Source organism: Prionailurus viverrinus, chromosome E1 (assembly GCF_022837055.1).
Source record: "Prionailurus viverrinus isolate Anna chromosome E1, UM_Priviv_1.0, whole genome shotgun sequence".
Classification (NCBI taxonomy): Eukaryota; Metazoa; Chordata; class Mammalia; order Carnivora; family Felidae; genus Prionailurus; species Prionailurus viverrinus.
The window spans coordinates 14,177,981-14,191,017 of NC_062574.1; the positions used below are offsets into that span (position 1 = coordinate 14,177,981).

The 13,037-nt window shown below is 39.5% G+C and overlaps 1 protein-coding gene across 3 annotated transcripts in view; it reads right to left on the minus strand.

The window, feature by feature from the left end:
• PAFAH1B1 (platelet activating factor acetylhydrolase 1b regulatory subunit 1) overlaps positions 1-9,668 on the minus strand; it is a 72,552-nt gene extending 62,884 nt beyond the window's left edge. For 2 of the 3 annotated variants that reach the window (XM_047831728.1, XM_047831729.1), the window contains exon 1: positions 9,292-9,668. The gene's annotated coding sequence lies outside the window, so the exon portion shown is untranslated. The remainder of the gene's footprint in view (positions 1-9,291) is intronic. The other variant, XM_047831730.1, reaches the window with a different exon arrangement.
• Between the last annotated feature and the right edge of the window lie 3,369 nt (positions 9,669-13,037).

Genomic DNA, 13,037 nt, shown 5'->3' on the forward strand with positions numbered 1-13,037 from the left:
CTCAAAAATAAATAAACGTTAAAAAAAAAAATTTTTTAAGAAATAATACTTTATATGGCAGTCAACCTTAACTCTTTTATTTCTTCCTCTATAACCAATTACCTTGATCTGTCAAATTTACCTCCTCAATATTTGTTGAATTATCCTGTCTATCCTTACCACTACTACCATAGTTCACACCATCACCTCTCACTTGGACTAATTTCAACAGGTCTACCTAAATCCAGTCTTGGCCTGTTAACATCTATCTTCTCTAGAGCTCCCAAAGCCATCTATTTAAAGTACAATCTGACCATATCACTTCTCTACTTAAAAACAAACCTTCATAGGCTCCCTATTTTTTATTTACATAGCACTCACTATATGCTAGTCACTGCTTTAAGTTATTTTACAAGTGTTCATCTACTTCTCACAACTACCTATGAGGATTTAAATAACTAGCTTTTATTTAGTGTGCATGTGTGTGTACACACACACGTGTAAAATATAAATAACACCGCTATGTAAGCAGCAGAACTGAAAGTTGAACCCAGCATCTGGGCTCCATAATCAGGCCTCTTAATCACTGAACTATGCTGCCTCCCTACTTCCTACAGTCTACATGCTTTAAAACAGTTTATAAGGCCTTCGATTAGTAGCTGGTCCCTGCCCAAGTCTCATTTCTAATCAAGCCCCACTTTGCTCACACTGAGCATCATGAAATGTAGGTCTTCCTTCTCCCCACATTGTGACCTTTATGATTCTACTTCTGCTGTCCCCTGTCTGGAGCACCTTCTAGTACCTCAGCATGGTTCCTACAACAGAGTACACTGAATACATTCCGATTAAATTTTTTAATGCCTCATAACGTTGTAAGCAATAAAAAACAAAAATTCTCTATTATTAATTACACTGGTAAACATAAGAAACACAAAAACACCAAAGGTTTTAGAACTCAAGTCTCCAGTACACCTAACAGTTATCCAGTTAAAACACACACAAGCAACCATAACAAAAAAACCTTCCTCAACCTAGATCCTCTCTCAACTCTTCCTTGTTCCTTCTTGACATTCTCTCAATAGCCCAAATCAAAACAAAATACTTCAATTCTTCACTTCCCTCATCTTCCTCACTTCCCATGATCTAACTGGTTACTAATATTAAACAGACTGAATCTCTCTCAAATCTACTCTTTCAATCTGCACTGCCACTTAAACTGTCTCCTCACAGGTCTGTCTGCCTCCATCCACTCCATAGTTGCATTTTACACATTGCTGACAGCAGCTTTTCTTAAAGAAAGGCACTTAGGGGTGCCTGGGTGGCTCAGTTGGTTAAGCGGCCAACTTTGGCTCAGGTCATGATCTCGCGGTCCGTGAGTTCGAGCCCCCTGTCAGGCTCTGTGCTGATAGCTCAGAGCCTGGAGCCTGCTTCGGATTCTGTGTCTCCCCCTCTCTCTCTGCTCCTCTCCTGCTCGCACTCTGTCTCTCTCCCTCAAAAATAAACATTAAAAAAAAATTTTTTTTTAAAGAAAGGCACTTACCATAACAAAATCCTCCACTGGCAGTTCAAGAGCAGAAACAGTGGTTCTCAATCAACTAGGAAGCTTATTGAAAATCCAAATTAAAAAGAAAAAGAAAAAAGAAAATGCTGATACCCCAGGTGCTCCCCATGGAATTTTTATTGCTTAAGTCTACGATGGAGCCTGGAAATTTCCATTTTTAATAGATAAAAACCTACATCTGATGAAGACGGTCCATGTAACACCCTACTTTATAGGCCAGATCAATGTCATCAGGCCAGATCAACTCCTCTATACTAACCCATCACTCCAGCCATACTTAACTACTTGGGACCTTTCCTCACCAACCAAGGTATACTCATGAGACTGGGCACAAATCACTTCCTCTGCCTGGAACCCCAAACAATGTGACAAGGTTTCTTCAAAAATGTTCAACATCTTTGTGAAGACTTCCTTGAAAATTCTGGACTCTCATCGCACCAAGTACATATTTTGATTATAGCACTATTGTGCTACCTTTGCATATTAAATATATATTTATATACTTTAAGATCTTTGAGGGCAGGGACTGACAATCATGTTTGTATCCTCAGCACTTGGGATACAATATAGATAAATGTTTGCTGGACAGAAAAATTGATAAACATTTAGAAGAAAAAGATATGTAATGGTGCTGGATACTTTTTAAATAGAAACCCAAGGACACCTGAGTGGCTCAGTTGGTTAAGTGTCTGTCTGACTTCAGCTCAAGTCATGATCTCGCTGTTTGTAAGTTCAGAGCCTGGAGCCTGCTTTGAATTGTCTCCCTCTTTCTCTCTGCCCCTCCCCCAATTGCACTGTCTCTCTCTCTCTCTCTCTCAATAAATAGACATTAAAAAAAAAAAAAGGAAACCAGGCAAAATTTAGGATTATTTAGTATTTAAAATCCTAAACAAAATTTTTCTGATAGTCAAAGATGTAAATTTTTTAATAAATGGAGAAGAGGAGATGAAGAATTCCAATTAACATATGTAAACACTGCTCACCCTCTACATGGAACTTGACTAGCTTCCAAAGGATAAAGTAAGAAAAAGAAAAAACAGTAAGTTTAGGGTAGAGAAAATGGGCACACACTACATTAACCAAATGATGAAGGTTAACACCACCAGTGATGTTTAGTGAGTATCATGTAGCCTTTGACATGATGTGATGAGAAGTGCCATTTACCTCCGTGGTATTTCTTCCAAAAACCTATAGCCCCAGTCTAATGAAAAAACACCAGACAAACCCAGCTTGGGAGACATTTTACTGGATACCTGACCAGAACTACTCAAGACTGTCAAGATAGTACTGGAAAACAAGGAACCACTGAGAAACTGTCACAGACCAGAAGAGACTGGAGTGACATAATCAAATGCAATTTGGTACCCTGGGTTGGATCTGGAACAGAAAGAGTATATTAATGGAAAAACTAGTCAAATCCACATAAAGTCTGGACTGTAGCCAATAGTAATTACCAAGATTGACAAATGTACCTCAAAAACGTAAGGTATTAACAGTGGGGAAAACCGGGCTCAGGGATGTACGAACTCTCTGCACAATCTTTATAACTTGTCTGTAGATCTAAAATTATTCCAAAATAAAAACTTTGTTAAAAAAAAAATAGGAAAAATGTGGGATTATTTAAATTAATAATACTTAACAGTACAAACAAAAATATTGATTGTTAAAATAGATGTAAACCATATTTCAGTTTAAATAAAATGCTCATCTGCAACATGCTTTTTACATTTAAAAAAAAGTATTCCACTTAGCATTGATTTACATAGCACTCTTTACCTATTATGAAACTTTGAAGCCATACAGGATTCAGATACACATAATGGATACCAAAGAAGGGGGAAAAAAACCCAATACTAATTCTTAAGAAATATACTTACAACTATAAAAGCTACTATATTAATATATTAATGACTGTTTACTTGATTAAACTGTATGTTATATTCTCTTTCTTAAAAAAAAGGCCTCCAACAATAAAAATAGTTATGAAGGGTTAAAGGCCATTCATCATTCAACAGTAGCCATTATTTTGTGAGTTAGATACTGTCAATATTATCCATTTATAGAAAAGGAAATCGAAGCTTCTACTCAAAGCACATAGCTGGCAAATTGTGGAGTTAGGACTACTAAAATATTCATATATGGTTTAGTCAACACCTTAATTTATTTTCTGTGATAATACTAAATGTATAAAACTTTCCCCACCCTTAAAAAATAAAAATTAACAAAAAAAGGTAAATAATAACACCGATTCATCTTCACCTTCCCTTCTTTTGCAGTCAGCATAATTTTTCTTAAAGTTTTAATTTTATTTACTCATTTAAGTAATCTCTATACCCAATGTGGGGCTCGAACTCACGAGCCCAAGATCAAGAGTCACACACTCTTCCAACTGAGCCAACCAGGTGTCCTGCAGTCAGCATATTTTTGATAAAATAAACACAAATACAGAAAGATGAATAGACAAAATATATGCCTTATGCATACAGAGCAATAAAATCATAAAACATATCCTTCTATCTTTGCCAGAGACTAAAAGTGGATTAAACAATATGCAAAATCTTAATAAACACGAAACTTTCGTATGGTTTTAAAAATTAAAGTCTTTGGAAACTTCCCAGATTCTTACTTAATTTTATGACTGTCAAAAGACAGTCTCTCAGAAAATTTGTTATTAACAGCCTTAGTTAACTGTCAATAACTCTTGTCAACACATAAGAGCTCAAAGATAATCAAAATGCAAAGAACAAGTAACTACAAGATGCAAATGTAAGGTACCCAGGTGGGTTAATTCACTAAGTTGAGAATTTTGTGGCCCTGATACAAGTATGTCAGGAACATGTCTCTGTTCCGTGGGACACATGAAATTTCTGTAAAGGAAGGATAAACACCTCTCCCACCTTCACTTCAATTCCTGAAAGATCGCTGGAAGTTAGCTATTACAAAGAACTACAACACAACACATTTCCTTTCACATAATCCTGCATTCAATCTATTGCAACAAGAATTTATTTACTTATTAATACTACTTATATATTTACTTAAATATTTAATATTAAATATTATTTAATTAACATTTGCTTATTAATACTACCTACATGTATGCACCAAGTATTTATTTACCTATTAATACTACTGTAAAGCTGTAGTAGACAATTTCTGGGAGTCCCTACTCAAATGCCTAAAGCCTTATGCAAGCAAAATAGTAAACAAGACTGAAAGTTAATAAATGCAAATGTATATGATGCAGACAATAAATGCTACGGATTTTCACCATTTTCAAAAAGAAAGAAATTCACAAACACATAAGAAGGGTCCGTTTTGTCAAAGGAATAAGGAATGTTTCTTTGATCACGCAAAGCAATAAATACCCAAGTGGTTCAGTGCTTATATTTACTTCATTCTAGCTGCTAACCCAACATGTGACCTTAGGGAAAGACATTCTCTAAATTTTAGTTCTCTCATCCATAAAAATACCAATCTGCCCAAAAGTAGCTGACAGAACAAATGAAAATAAGTACCACATTCAATATATTTACAAAGTTCGAGGGAAATGTTTATGGCAATGTTAAATGACAGTAACTTTAGAGGATACCTTTCCAGAAGTATCCTTAATGAATACACACATCAATGCTAACTAGGTATGTTTCAACCAAAAGCCACCATCTTTTAAAGAGAAAGCAATAAATCTAAATAATAAGCACTTATGATGCCCGCATCCAATGAGTATAAAGCATTTCACAAATATCAATTAACTCTAACTGCCATGGCAAAGTTAAAAATTATACACATAGCATTTATACACATAAAACACAGTTCTATTTAATAACTACCCGAAAGTGTCATGCCAAACCAGCAACAAAGCTAAAGTAATCCAAAAAGCCTTCACTGCAGTTAACTATTAGGCTTATATTATATTATCTTTCTTCATGAAGTACAGATTTCTCAAAACACTTGGCCTTCAGCAACTAGGATTCACTTTACAGCTTAATATCTTCAGCGTAGGTTTTCCTTTATCTTTTCAGAACTCACTGCATACCATTAGTTTTATTTTAAATAGAGCAACATTTTAGGTAAAAACAAAACAATTACAGTCCTATTGTAGAAGACTTAAGAACAGTGGCAAAGAATTTCCATTTCAATTTAACTATTTCTCTTTTTCCAACATATATGATACGAAAACAGGTTACCTGTCATGATATATTCAAAACACAGACTTAAAAGCAAATTAAAAAATCTCTCTTAGGACCACAGCAGACATGGCTAGCTCAGTTCAAAACCAATTGGGCCTTAAGTCTCTTTGGCAAAAGAGTGTGTGACTCACTGCCGCAGAATTCAATGGAAAGAATTGGAAAATTCATTCTGATTGCCCTAAGGTTTCGCCCAGAGTTTTTAAAAGATACATCCATACTAATGTTGTCAACTTCCATATAGTTTCTATCACTTGTTTAAGATGACAAGATGTGAATAAGGGGAGCCACATGTAAACAAAAAGTAAGGTCCTATTTTTTTCTGGGTACCTACAATATGAGCCATAAGGCGTATATGCATGTTATCTATGTATGTGTATTATTGAGTACATAGGAAGGAAACATTTACATTGAAAAAAAAAATACAATGAAACATGGATGTTCTAGCTATAAAATGAAAAATTGTGATACTGATTTTTCCCTTCCAGAAACATCTCCAAATTTCTTATGTAGTAAAGTTATCTCATCTGGAAAATAGATACCAAATAATTCTACAAAAAAAAGAAAAAGAAAAAGAAAAAGAAAAAAGAAATCTATCCCAATCTCATAAAAGTTTTATAAATACAGGATTATGAAGAATTTTAAAAACTGATCTCTAAATTAAGCTAAAGATCCTATCACATGTATCAGAAACATTCATATATTCACAGATACATATTTGGAGCTACAGCTCTCTTATTTAAGTTAAATTATTTTACGCTCTTGAGTAATTGTCTACTGAAAAATCACCACTCTTAGTGCGCTTTTATACCTTAAAATACTAGGATGGGAATATGTCACATAACATAGTGAATTACCATCCTTAACCTTACCCATCCTTCACCATATGAACCCTTCTACCTTCTAAACACATTAAAAATAACAAAAGTGTAAAAATATATCATACACTGACAAACAGTCTTAAGGCTCATCAAAATCATATTTACCATATGAATGTGACATTCTTTGAAGATGTCTATTCACATGAATGCCCAATGCAAGATGTTAAAGTGACCTACCCTCTCTTATGGTAGTACCTTACAAAAGGTCCCTTTCAAGGGACAACACAAGAAGAAAGCCTTTATAAATAGGCTTTAACACAAATTATCTTATCCCTTTTTACTCAGTGATGTTATTTGAAAAATCATAGATTTAATGTTTCAGTGCAAACTAAAGTAAAAGAAGACATATACAGTATTCTCATTTAGATTTTTGCCGTATTTTCTACCACTATTTCTCGCCAAATATTTCTGGCATTCATTAACTTACACTTACTTTACTAAAAGAATAAAAAACATTAACATGGGTTGTATGTGTGTATGTATACACACAAATACAGAGAGACAATAAGTGTCTGCTTAAGAGTAGGGGCATTGCTTTTTACCCCAATCATTCAACACTCACCTTGCAAAAATGGTCGAAACTAAAAACAACAGATTTTAAGATTTACCACAGAGAAATGCCTTTGTTGTAGCACCAATTAGTATCAAATAACCTTACAAAACATAAGCAAGAGAAAAATGCTATGAAAGGGCAATCTAGCATTTCACAGCTTCTGCTCTCTTACTCCACCCAGTCTCCTCAGCTCAATGGCTGTTCACAGCATCCACAAATATTAGCCCATTTTTAAAAGGGGAGGGAGTGGGTACCAAAACAGGGCAATCTTTCTCAAAATTAATATACACAGAAATATTTTGTGAGAAATTGTGTTCCTTCCTTTGATTTATAAAAAATAACAGGTTCAGATTTGTTTTCAGAGATCCTCCCCTTCTGAACAGTTCAAACAATGATCATTTATAATAGAACAAGAATAAATCACCCTAAATACAGATTACACTTCTGCTTTAATAAAAACTGCAATTTGCAATTGCCAGTTATTTTGCAAAATTGTGTCCTGAAAGATACCCATGAGAGATTAAAAGCTAGCTAATATCTTGGAACCAAATCAGAATTTTTTAAGTAAAAGCTTTTTATACAGTCAATATTATATCACTGCCGACATAACCCAGGCAGGAAATTTTCTTGAATAAGAGGCTGAACCCTGCAGCAATCAAGCCCTGCTGCAGAAAAGAGGGGAAAAAAAAAAAAAAAAAAAAAAAAAAGGATAAAAAGAAAGAAGAAAAAAATTTTAAGTAAATACTACTGAGGCAAAAGGGGATGGATGACATTACTGGTATTAAAGGCCCAAGCTATGTCTCCTCCGCCCTAGACTCAAAATGAAATTCACACAAAACAACCCACCTACCAACAAAAATAGAATTTCCAAAAATGGCCCAAATTTGTTTACCCTTTAAAACGTTATGAATGTCGAGGGCTACGTGTTAAAGTAGAGGTCAGAACAACAGTAATATCTTTATTCTCTCCCGATTGCCTCTTAAGGAAGGGGGGGGGGGGGACCTTGGCATGACATCGCCCATTGAGAATGAAACCACAAATCTGGTTCTTCTCTTCAAAAGTACAAATTCTTAACCAAAGGATTGATGTAATCTGGACTCAAACCCCAACCCCAAAAGAAAATCTCCTGCCCTCCTCCCAGGGAGTTTCTTGCTAAGTCACTGAAGAAAAGCAGAAAAACAAATAAAGCCAAGGCACCCTGCTCTCTCTTATCTAAGACACTGAAAACCTCTTTCTCTTCTCTAATGTTTAGAGAGAGAGTTAAAATCTGCCCACCACCTCAAAGACATTCTCTATTTTCTCAGCTGGGAGACTAAAGAAGACACTGCGTTTCCTAAAGGAGTGGGGAGATAGATGAAGGGGAATGGCTGAGGGCCTCGAAGCTGTGTTACAACGTCAAAAGGCAACTCCCGTTTCAGGAGCCAGTGGCAGAAAAGAAAATCCTGCCTGATTTGGTGGGTGGATGCTGCGGATGGTTCGGTGGGTCGGCCGCTCCTCTTTAGTGGATGTAGAGGCTGGACCACCGCACAGAGGGATCAGAGAAGGGCTGGGCCAGCCTCCTTAGGTCAATCCCATCCTAAGGACAGGTGGGGGACGGAACGCCTGAAGGCCTATGGGTGCCGAGGCCGCGCGGGGCTGAGCCCGGTCCCCAAGCCGCCAACCACGGGTGGGGTGGGGACTGCGGTGCTCGCCTTCCGCGGCCAGGGAGAGGAGGGCCGAACCCTTTCCCAAGATCAGAGAGCGACCTGCTCTCCACGCCCTTCCTACCCAAGAATACTTTTCTTGCTAAGTCACTGAGGGAGGAGGGCGATCTCCTCCCGGGGAGGGCCGCGGGTGGAGTCGGGGCAGCCCCGGCACCCCCCGAACCCGGGCCGGGGAGGAGGGGAGCGAGGACAGCGCCCTCCCCGGCCTGTCCCCCCTCCTCCCGTGTCTCTCACTCAACGGCCGTCGCGGCCGCCATTTTGAGAGCGAGGAGAGGAGAAGAAGAAGGAGGAGGCGGCGGCAGGGGGAGGGGAGAATGGGAGGGAGGGGACCGGCGCAGCCACCTCGTCAGGCCGCCCGGCCCGGCCCGCAGCAGCCCGAGCGCGGAGGAGAAGACAGAGGGGAGAGCGCAGACCCTCGCCGCCTTACCGGAGCGCTGCACCGCCGCCTCTGCAGGGCCTCTTCCGTCCTTCACTCCCATCCACCGGCGGGGGAGGGGGAGAGGGAGAGGGAAGGGAGGAAGGAGGGAGGGAGGGAAGGAGGGAGGGGGAGGATGGCGCGCTGGGCCCGGTCCCGGGAAGGGGGAGGGGAGGGGAGCGGGCGGGCTCCTCAGCCGTTCCGGGGCTCGAGCCCAAGCCTGGCGCTCGCGGTTCCTCTCGCTCGCGCCCGAGCGCTCCTCCTTCTCTTTCTCGCTTCTTGAGCCCCGGGATCGCTGCTCGTTCGCTCGCTCACTCGCTATCTCAGCCGCCGGACTCCGCCGCCGCCCCGCCGCTCCAGCTCCGTCTGTCACAGGAGCTGCCCCAACGCCCTGACGTCACCGCGCCGCCGCCGCCGCCGCCGCCGCCGCCGCCCCAGACCCGCCGGGATGAGGGAGGGAGGGGGGCCGGGAGAGGAGAGGAGAGGAGCTGCGGCGCATGCGCAGGCCTGGGCCGGGCCCTGAGCCGCGCTGCCTTCCGCTTAGCGGGCGCGCTGGCTCTGCGGTTTGGCGGTACCGAGTGGCGGGAGGGCTAGCTTGCTCCCCTTCTCGCGCTCTGCTTGCCTCTGGAACCTTGGTCTCCCATTACCTAGACCCTCGTTTGCCTGTTCAGGCACCTCATGAACTCCGGCTCTGTTCACCTCCCCGCCCTGCTCTTGCCCACAAACGGAGCTCTCCCCGCTTCTCCCGGCCAACAGCCGGGACCCATTGGTACCCATGGATTCCGGGCCCCGATAGGCTTCAGAATAAAGTGGAGCCCCGGCCAGGCTGAGGCCCCTTCTACCTCTGGCCTTCGGATTTATTTCCCAGTTTGGTGGGGGCAAAGAGGAGGGAAGTAGGTTGGGTTGGCTTGGAGAGAAGAGCTGTCGAGGGTAAAAGGCTGATGGAATGCCTAATTGTCTCTCTCTCTCTCTCTTTTTTTTTTTTTTATAGATTTTTAATTGGGAGGATTCGCTTTTAGCCGTGATTCAGCTATTCTTTTCCTTAGTCACACACACATTTGAGATACTTGAAGTCTGGAAACTGACGTCCAAAGAAAGACCTGGAACTTTATCCTCACAAGGTGTTCGCGCGCGCGCGCGCCTGTGTGTGCGCGCCCGCTTGCTAAATTATGAGTTGATCTACTGATGACAAAGAAGTCTTGGGGATTTGTAGTCTCTTTATTCCGCACCGGGATATTTGATTTAAAACAGGCCAGATTTGAGGTTCTGAATCTTTCAATATGGAATATACTCTTAATAAGAGGTATCTGGTGTGATTATCTAATTATTAATTTATATTGTACAAGGAAACTCTTTTCCTAAAACATAGGTTTAAGCTTACGTTTACTGATTTTATTACTTCCCATTATGTAGGTAAGTAAACGCTGCCTTTGAGAGGCAGCTGAGTTAACGAAAGAGATAACTTGGGTGTATGTATCTTGGATCAGCCACTTAGCAGAAGTGTGACCTTGACTAAATTACTCTCTGGCCTGAGTTTCTCTATAAAACAGACCTAATAAATAGCTAATTCATAAGGCTTCTGTGAGAAATGGAGAGGTGACGCTGCATGTGTAAGATATTGCCGTGGTGAGGAACGTAGGTATCTCATGTCACCATTACTGTTGCTTGATACCAAAGCAAAGTTTCCTTTTGTAAAGAAAGGTTGTCTCTATCCTTGAGGTGTTCAGGAAGAGCATGAGTGGGGTTGGTTGCCTGGAGGGTTTGGGTTTTTCTTCTTCATGAAGCCAGGGAGGGAAATCAAAGGGTCTCTGGAAGGTCTTTTCCAGGTTTACAGCTTTGGAATTCTCAAATTGGACAAGGACAGCAAGAGGAGGCACAGGGGTTTGGTTTGTGCTATGTCCAGTAACAGTCAGTAAACATGAAATAAATTAACCTCTCTTGTTCGAAGAATCCACTTTTGGTTCATTTTTACCTTTTAAAATATTTATTATTGTGTGATATCACACTGCTTAATATTTAATCAGCTGAGTAAATCAGTTATTTTTAAAATGAATATTTCAAAAGCCAACAAAATTGCCCAGAAATCAGAATCACATTGATAAACACTGATTTAATACAAATAGGTAGTACTAACTGCTATAAACCTTGAGCTCATAGACTCCTGTATTTAGAATCTTTAAAATCTGTTATTATGTAATTACACACTAAATTGAGATCAAGTTTTATTTCTGTAGCAATCCTTTAAAATACAGACTCCCTTGGGAGGAATGTATAAAAACTTTTCTTGAGTTATAATTTTTCCAAACAGAAATAAAACAGTGTTATGTGCTTAACTTGTTGTGGAGTGATGTGTTATGGTTCTATGCACTTTCTTTTCAGTTGCTGAAATGATAGATCCGTCTTAATAAACACTTGTCTTTTGAGAATGGAGAATTAGGATATCTATGCTATCAATCATAATCCATGAAGACTTATATAGAACCTGCTACATCCATCCAGGAAACTTTTAATAATGAATTTTTTGGATGATGTTTCTTGAAAAAAAAATTTAAGTATAAACATCCACTTTACTTACCACAATGTAACAACCTCCCCATTCATTCGAATTGCAGATCTTTATTTTTTCCAGCAGACATTTTCAAAATGGAAACATTTGTTTCAATTGCTGCAGTGAAATTAGTGTTAGTTTAAACAATTCTGCAAATAAACTGACTGGAAGAACCACTCCAAAAATACTGCTATTGGGAAGAGGACAAAATGTCTTCTAAAATCTGTTCACAAGGAGCATAATTTTTTTTCTTTTTAAAATATTACTTTTTAATTTTATTTTAATTCCAGCATAGTTAATATACAGTGTTATATTCATTTTAGGTGTGACAATCACCACACACGTTAAAACTTTATTTTGAGAATTAAAGTGTCCTCTGTTTATAGGCAAATGCACATTGCTATATGTTCATATTTGATAGGAAGCAATTAGCAAATGGTGACAAGAGTGCTTTCAGGTATATAAGTTATGTGAAATCAAAGCCCCATTTGAAAGAGAACCATGACCCAACTCGCAAGAGACGCACTGTAGGAGATTTTAGCTGATTAATTTGTGTACCTGCATTTCCCCAAAGCATGGACATGTCAATGAGGGCAAGTCCCACTAAACCAGTCATTCTTCATCTCAGCATCATGACATCCTCATGTGTCATGAACGCTGGGAGGCCATAGAAACAAAGACTATTAAAAAAGGTGAAACTCTTAACCTGGACGTAGAAAACATGTTTAGAAGCAGCACTTCATAATCTGAAACCTTTTAAAATTTAGATAGAAAAATAATTTGCAAAATGTTAACATAAAGAAACAATACAGGGCACCTAGGTGGCTCAGTCAGTTAGGCATCTGACTCTTGATTTTGGTTCAGGTCATGGTCTCAAGGTTCAAGAGATTGAGCACCGCACCAGGGCTCAATCAGTGCAGAGTCTGCTTGGGATTCTCTGTCTCCCTCACTCTCCGCTCCTCCCCAGCTTGCACTCGCTCACTCTCTCTCTCGAAATAAATAAACAAAAAAGGAGAGAAAAAATACAAAAGGACATACCAGATTTATTCTAGATGTCACTACAATAGACCATGAGAAAAGTAAAACAGGCCAGCTTCCCCTTTATGTCTGTTTGTAAACCTAGTAGAGTAAAAAGATTCTCACCAAGAGGACTCAAAGAAGGCTTTATGATGGAGGTGATTTAAAGCAGGCCTTAAAAAAGGCTAGAATT